General features: G+C 41.2%; 1 protein-coding gene across 1 annotated transcript in view; it reads right to left on the reverse strand.

The window, feature by feature from the left end:
• Nucleotides 1-5,789, reverse strand: part of EXOC2 (exocyst complex component 2) — a 133,371-nt gene extending 127,582 nt beyond the window's left edge. The window contains exon 1 of the mRNA XM_033058326.1: nucleotides 5,749-5,789. The gene's annotated coding sequence lies outside the window, so the exon portion shown is untranslated. The remainder of the gene's footprint in view (nucleotides 1-5,748) is intronic.
• Nucleotides 5,790-8,635: the final 2,846 nt, after the last annotated feature.

An 8,635-nucleotide genomic window follows, 5' to 3' on the forward strand; every position in this document is an offset into this window, starting at 1 on the left:
ATTTAATGTAACAGCACCTATTCATTACCAAGACTCAAGTCAAACCAATTCAATTTTTCTGAATGTCTATTTTGGTCATACTGGCTTGCTGAGAAAACGGTAATAGCATAGAAGAAAATATAATTAAAGAAAGTTTGAACACAGATGTTTCTCCCCAAAATTTCCGCTACTTTACTTATAAATTACATTGCAACTCCCCAGAAATTAATTCATCTACTTGTTAAAAGCTTCTGTATTTACTATGTGACACATCACTATAATCTAGCAACATTGTAAAGAAAATTCCTAAACATCTATATATAAACATATATATAAAAAAGTCAACTCAGCTTTATACAAAACCGTATCGCAGATGGCCATAAATCTCCCATTAATTTCTAAATTCTCACAAAGTACATCTTCCTACATCTGCTTCTACCTCCAACATACCACAAATGTTTGCTTCATCTAGAAGTCATTATCCTACTGTCCTCCAGTCAAGCCATTCATCCCTCTTTTGTTCTAAAGTTATGATTAATTTTTGTACATAATTTAACTAATAGGAAAATGGTAAAAAATCTTAATACCGCATTATCCCTCTACCTCATGTTATTCACAGGCAGAAATTTGAAAACAATACTTCAAGCATCAAAATCTTTCAAATATACTTATGCAAATGCATACAGAAAGATCCAGAAGTTCAGAAAAATAAACTAAATTAATCCCAATGGGATAAATTTTTTTTCTAGAGAAAAGAAACAAGACACCACAGATTTTTTTTTCTAAGCCCTGTAACTATACACAATATTCTTTATAAAAACACCATACAACCACTGTAATCACACAGTTCACATGGCTGAAGTTTTAACTTGGCTGCTTGTAGGTAGGACTGCAACACTAACACTTACTGTGTGACTATTTTGGCAATTCCTTTTGTTTAAAGAAATATTTAAAAGATGAGACATACACTTGTGTTACCAAGATTCTTGTACGTTTCATGTTCTCTCCTCGACACCTCTTTCTGGCCTTTCTCATAGAAGTACTCAAGCCATACGCTACAGCATTTTCTTCAATTCACATGGTCTAACACAGACTCGAACAGTTCCCTGACAGACTGCATGCACAGGTATTTTTCTAACAAAAGCCTGTCTTTGCCTTACAAATTTTCATTTCCACTCATCCGCCTAAAACCCCATCTCTTGTGTGGAGCAATTACGCTTACAGAGCAGTGAGGTTGTCTTGTGAGAAACACAAACTCCCCTGCTTGTGAATAACATGTGAATAACTCATCTGCTATATACATAGCTTGTTAATGCTTTTTCCAAAAATCTAGTGTGTAGTTTTTCAGCAAGAAGCAAGGTACACCTGCTAAAACCACTCTGAGATTTGAAATGTCACAAGACTCACAGAATTCTTAAATAGAAAACTGAAAGTAATTGCTTTTTAAATTGAGACATGAGTATCACAAAGAAAATCAGTTTAGTTTGTCCTCAACACAAAAGTGACTCTTTAAAAAGGAAATTTGACTTAGTATAGACTTAAATCTTTAACTAATTCAGGCTTTTGGATGAACTTTCAGATACGGGGTACATTGCTTTTAGGTTATCAACAGTGTCAAAGGAAAAAAAAAAAAAACAAAACCAAATCTAAATATATCTAAAAATCCTGGATTTATACTGTAATCTGATCCACAGACACTTTTACACTGCCAGAGACCCCACTGGTTTCTGCACAATATAGTTCAAGCTCTGCCTTTGCCTCTGCCTAAAGCTGAAAATCTGGGAATGTGCAGTTCCATTAAGGTCAAGGGAAAACCAGACCCATTAAGGACCCAGTGTCTCAGAAACTTTGTTTTCCTTAAAAACAATGCAAACAAAATTAGAAAGGAAACACAGGCTTTCACACTCATCACCAGGCGTAATCTCGGTATTTTCTTAGTATTTTTAATGAAAATGCTGAACATACTTCCTGAAGATTAATAACGTTGTAGTCAAGAAAAGCTACACAGACCAAGTTCTTTTTGGAGAAAAAGCACTAAATACTTCCAAAATAAAATAAAAAGTACAGTTACAAAGAATTTCTCCAGAGGAGTGAGGCATATGACCTGGTGTTGTTTAAAATACTAAATACATATCTTATCTTTCCCTATGCTAAGCCTGTAACATAGCAATTATACAATTAATAACTATTTTCAGGTATTTCTGTCATTACTTAGTTTCTAGGGAAGTTGCTTCAGGGGGTTTTGAGAGTCTTTTTTTGCTCCACGATATCACAAAAATTATTTTTTCTCCCTGCTGCCCTTCCCTTTTCCTTATAGCTTTTGACACCGGCAGAATAATCCACATGCTTTTGAACTGAAATGCTGATTGAAATTCCCTAAAATAATTTTCAGGGTAAAATACAAAAATTTTCATCAGCCAGATTTTTGAACTCATACTTTGCAAGCTGTAAACACAGACCTCTGCTTTCACGCTCAGCAAAAAAGATGAAACACGAATCTGACGTGACTGCACTGTGCATGTGCTGTCTCATCATCCCTCATCCTCCAAGCACCTTTACAAACAAGATTCCCTCCATTACCAAACACCATATTTCTCCCCTGGGAAAAGTAATTTGAAAGACAACGTTGCACAGCCCAGATTTACAGAATGTAGGTGGTCCAAGACAGAAGGTCAAAGTTAAGCTGAAGAGCTAACATCTGACTTCTGCTAAAAGATACTAATTCAGCTGTTTTCGGATTTTGAGCCTTCAGCTGGCTTCAAGTAAAGCAGTAGGTTCCACTCTGTCTGAAAAACTCACATAGGAAATAAATTCACTGCAACATCTACAGTCTTCTGAGTACTATTTTTCAGGCCACGACTGTAAAATGAAGTACTTCTGACTTCTCCTACAGAATGTTTTCTTTGCCTGTTTGCGTAAATAGTGACCCACAGGCATTCAAAATACATGCACGTATGTCTGTATGTACTTCACAAGCTTTTGTCCTGGTGCACAGAACTCTAACTGTGTATTATTTAATGGATATTTTCCATAGTTGTCAGAATCTGTGTTTTAAGAACACTTTTTATATTCAGTCTTCAGTCACGATCCTATTGAGATAAACACTTTTTCCTTTTCATTCTTGGTTTTATTTTTTTTTTTTTTAAAGTGAAGTCAGAAAGCTGAAAAGTGCAGAATAAACAGAACTAAAATAACTCAAAACTGAAGTTTCATTTTAAGTATAGTGATTAAGACTTACTGAATTTACACTAAATATACCACTACATTGAAAGAAATTGATTGTGTGGTTTAACATAACATATCTGAAAGTTTTGATTAATAAAAGAGGTCAGTGGCCTCTGCCTTTCTACTCAACCCACTTATTTTGCTTTAGTCCAGCATCTCTGTGAAGACCAGCATAATAAAGAATGGACTGTATCAGTGGATACAGTTTTTTTCCTAATAGGATCTCAGGAAAACAGTTGGTAAATTAGATTTTAATGTCTTTACTATCCAGTTTGCCTCAGATTTGTTCTCAACAGCTAGCATAAAGCTCTTGTTCACTCTTACAAGAAATCCTACAATTTTAGATTGCTTTTACTATTAATGATTTAGAATTTCACTTTTTTTTAATTAATTTGGAATTTCATTAACCTAGACTGCTACTTAGCTCTAAAATATGAAGAAGCAATAAGAGCATTAAAAAGCCCCAACTATCAAGTTTGTAAAAACATTTTAATTTATTGAATGAAGACCAGAAAAATACAAGATACACTGACTTTAAAAAAAAATACATATAAAGTTAAGTTTGATGGATAACAACCTTTTAATTAAATTGCTTCACCTCTGACACATCCATAAAGAAAACCAGCCTTACCATTACAACTTAAAATAATTTTCACTGAGATAAGTCCAACCTGTGTAATGAAAATAACCGCATCTGTTTTAAATGATGTTTCAGACAACAGAAATTCCACCTAAGTAAAAACACTGTTGTCCAAGGAGTGGGCATAAACCACAAGAACTGTAAACCAAGCTATCCATAGGTAAGAAATCAGCAACAAGACATGCCTCTTGCTGCTTCTTGCTGGATCAGTGAAAGCTATTATAAGATACAATAAAAACAGGGAAGTAAGAATTACAGAGCATTTCTTCTTCAGGTGAGCAACATGTAAAGGAAGAAAACAGACCTGTTTTTCTAAGCCAAGAGTTTGTTTATTTAAAGTCTTTAACTATTCTGACAACTTTATCATAAGCAAAACCAAACTATCAAGAGCAAAACAAAAGTTTATAGCAATGCAACGCAGAAAAATCGCTAAAGGAGAAAGGAGACTGTTCGCTTGTTATAAGAATGATGAGGAAACCTGGAAAATTGATGTGAGTTTATGTTTTTAACTACATTTAAAATAATTAATATTTGGAGTTTAGATTTAATCTGATGTCCTGTCAGAGCTAGGATGGCTTAATATTTTACTGGCTTTTGATTCAGAGCTTTTGAGTCTATGGCTAGAAGCCTTTAACCTGCAATGAGCGAAGAAATTGCAGAAGGAAGACTATTTTAGAAAACAGTGAAAGTGGACAGAATGGGAGACTCCCTTTTGGAAACAAGATCATCCCAAATTTCAGACCTTGACCATATGCTTTGCTAAGAGATCACTTCCAGGTTCCTAATTAGGATAACTGAAGAAGCAAGGAGGAAAGGTGTTTGGTCACCCAGCTCATGGGCACTTCTGGACTGCAAAGCAGTCCAAATGAGGCAGAAACCGTGTAGGAAGTTAGAAAAAGAAAATAAATCTAAGTCTCAGAGAAGTGAGGTGTGAATGAAAGCAACCATCTCTCAAACAGCATGTTATATCAATTCCTTCCATATTCCTTACCCTGTTATTTTCCTACTGCACTTGCCTAGGCACTCAGTCATTTTGGGGAGCTGTATCTGAAACCTGATAGCACAACTAAATGCGAAGTTTAAAAGAAAAAAAATCTAAAAAACCAAACAAAACCAAAAAACAAAACAAAACAAAAACAACCAAAAAAACCAGCAAAAAAACCCCAAACCCTACTCAAAAAAATCAGTCCTGCAAGTAAGCAGCTTTGACTCACCTCTCTACCCTGCTTATTTCCTCTACCCCCCACCCAGCACACCCACACTTCGCTGAGCCAAACGACTCCATCATTTAACACGGGTCGGATTGGATGATGTCAGAAGCCTTTTCCAAGCTAATTCTGGGACCCTGGGTCTCCGCCCAGCTCTGGCCCAGCCCGTGCAGCCCAGCGGGCGCCGGCGCTCCCCTAAGGCCGCTCTCAGACGTGAGACAGAGGCAAAGGCCACGGAGCCGCTGCTGCTGCCGGGCCCTGGCTCGCCGGGAAGAGCTCCCTGGCCGGGCCCGACCTCGCACGGCAGCGTCACCCAGCAGGACACCGTGTGCCCCGGGGGAACCGCAGGTGGCAGGAATCCCCCGCCCTGCCGGCAGTGCTCGGCTCCTGGCAGGGGGCTGGGGAGGAGGAAGAGCTGCTGCAGCCGGGAAGTCATCGCTGGGGGGGAGACGGCCGCAGCCCAGCGACGCCCCCTGCGCCCCGAGAGCCATCGCCGACAGCGCCGTCCCCACGGGGCCGGGGCGGGGACGCGACGCTCGACCCCGCCCGGGGAGCGGAAGGCGGGGGGAGGCTGAAGGGAGCGGGACGGCCTGCGCCCCAGGGAGCCGGGAGGGGGGGAAAGGGAAGGGGCTGGAGCTGCCCCGCAGCGCCCGACGGGGGCCGGGGCGGGGGCTGGGGCCGGGGCCGGTCACTCACCGCCCGCCGCCGCTCGCATCCGGCACCTGCGGCCGCCCCGCTCCCGGCAGCGCCCCGCGGCCGCCGCCCGCAGGCCCCGCCAGCCGCCGCCCGAGCGCATCGAGGGAGCGCCGAGCCACCGAGGCGGGCGGGGCAGGCCAGGCCAGGCCCCTTCCCCGCCTTCCTCCCTCCCGCTCGCCCTGCCTGGCGCTGGAGTGCCTGGAGGCGTCCGGAGGAAACGGGGGTTGGTTCTCCCGTGATGAGGAGCAAGGGGAAAAAAATGCAAACTTAATTATAGCAGTCTTGACTACGGCAAGGACAACAACGACAGGACCCAAGGGAACGGCCTGAAGTTGTGTCAGGGGAGGTTTAGGGTGGGTATCAGGAAAAGGTTCTTCACTCGGAGGATGTCTGGGCGCTGGAACAGGCTCCCCAGGGCAGTGGTCACAGCTCCAAGCCTGACAGCTCCAAGCCTGACAGAGCTCAAGGAACACTTGGACAATGCCCTCAAGCGCATGGTGTGACTCTGGGGATGGTGCTGTGCAGGACCAGGAGTTGGACTTGGTGATCCTTGTGGGTCCCTTACAACTCAGCAGGTTCTGTGATTCTGTGAACAACAGTCATAAATGAAGATAAAACCACTCCCAAGCACTGTCCCTATAGGCAGAAACTCACCCAGCAGTAGTGTTGGGATTCCCAGGATGGGGTATAAGGGAGGCTGCCCAAGGAGGTCATAGAGTCTCCATCTCTGGAGACATTCCAAACCCACCTAGACATGTTCCTGTGTCACCTCCTTCAGGTGACCCTGCCGGGGCAGGGATGTTGGACTGGACAATCTCCAGAGGTTCCCTCCAACCCCAACCATTCTGTGATTCTGTGAGGAGAGGTGCAGGAGGATGGATGGTGGGCAAAAGCCCAGGCACAAGTACTCAAGCAGTGCTGTCAGCCCCAGGTGACATAAATCCATCCTCCTTTCATGATAAACCAGTAAAAATGTTTCTTTCCAAACCTCTTGATTGCCTGGGGGGATTCTGAACACAAGTTCTTTTCCTTATGAAAAGAGTTAGGAGATCTCCTTTTTCAGTTTTTGATGGTGTTGTTCAACAGTTGTTTGGAAAAGACAAATTCAGACCAAATTTTATTGGAAGGAGAGGAAAAGCAATGAGAGAGAGAAAAAAAAAACAAAAAAAAACAACCACCAGACCAAAAAGCATTAAGGCCAAACCCCACAAACTTCCTAACTTTTTTTCATAGGTTAAACATGCTCAGGTTAAATTAGTAGACTGGAATATGTCATACCATGAGCAATAAGCAATACTTTTCTGACTCCTTCCTTTTCTCTGTAAAACATTACACAGTATCTTTCTGGGGAAAAACAAAAGCAGATGGTACCTATCTTTTCTATAATTACTTCCAAAGTTGTAACTAGTAACTGCAGTCTTCTGCTGAGATCCGATGCAGAAAAGGACCTCCTCAGTTCTCCAAGAAAAGTGGCATCATATTTTTAAAAAGTGCAACCATTTGCCACCCATTTCAAAATTACGTTTTTCCTCCATGACAGCTTGTTTGAATTTTCTCATTGAATGTCTGTCATCAGATGTGCCAAAGAAAACTGCTCTTTGAGAGGTTTGGTGGATTCAGAAGGCCCCACCTAGCACACTGCATTCCTGGGTCCCAGCCCAGAGCCCTCTGAGAGGTGATACCTGTGCTCAAAAAGCCCATTGACTTTTGTGGGAGTTCATAAAGGGAACTGTGTACCCAGAAGGTTGTAATAAACAACAATTTAGAGTTTAGATTTCATTCAAGTGATAAATTTCAGTGCCAATCAGTTTGGTTGCAGATTTGATTGAATATTCACCTTTTCATAAGTGAAAAGGCCCTGAATAGGTGAATAATTAAGAAGCGGGAACCAGAACTTACAGAAAGTCAGCCTCTCCAGTGTTAACCCCCCAAGTGAGGACAAGCTGACAGATCTTTTGCTTGTGAAAATGTCACCTAGCCTTTAGAGATTTTAAGCTGCTCTTTCTAAAAAGCTGCTCAGCCGTGTTTTTATGCAGATCGTGGTCCTTGGGAATTTGTCAGAACAGCACAACCAAGCTAAGCTCTGCAAGTACAGAAGCCTTATAAAAGGCATGTGTACTTTCTTCACTGGCATTCACACAGGCAAATCTTCCTATTTCCACAAGCAACATCCAGGAATCTTATGATCTATAGGGCCCTGGATAATACTGTCGATGCAGAACTTCCTGTGTGGTGCACTTTGTTGAATCTGCTGTGGGTGGTTTCCCCAGCTGATGTTTAGTGACCATCACCTACCCCTTCAGTGACTCCAGAACAAAGCTGACAGTGAGTGACTGCAGATGTGACCCTCTGGAGAAAAGAAACACCACCCCACATATCTCTTTGGGAAAAAAAGGAAGAAAACTAGTGTGGTTAAATATATATATATGTATCTGTCATATATATATAACTTATGATGTATATACCATAATATATAGTATACATTTGCTGTCATATATAATGCTGCTAATATAAATATATTACTCTATGGAACTCCAGATGCTGTTAAAGAGATTAATCTATGCAGTTAAAACTGAGGATAGAAATGACAATTTGTAATGTAATGACCTGGTAAATAGTAAGTGTTATACCTCATAGAGGTCACTAGAGTAATTGCTCATTCATGCCTTTTTCTAATCCATTTATGCAGATCTGACAGTGATCTGTAAACATTACATCTCTCTACAAAGTTGGGTAAACAGATTTGAAAGCCAGAGAGATTATTATGATCATCTTGTCTAACCTGAACATTGAAAGCTGTAGAATTTCCTTCAGCCATTCTCACATGAAGGTCTTTCTGTAGCTGTTTTGAAAAAAAAATCTTCATTTTATTTCAAAGAATAATTTT

The sequence above is a fragment of the Catharus ustulatus genome, chromosome 1 (assembly GCF_009819885.2).
Source record: "Catharus ustulatus isolate bCatUst1 chromosome 1, bCatUst1.pri.v2, whole genome shotgun sequence".
Lineage (NCBI taxonomy): Eukaryota > Metazoa > Chordata > Aves > Passeriformes > Turdidae > Catharus > Catharus ustulatus.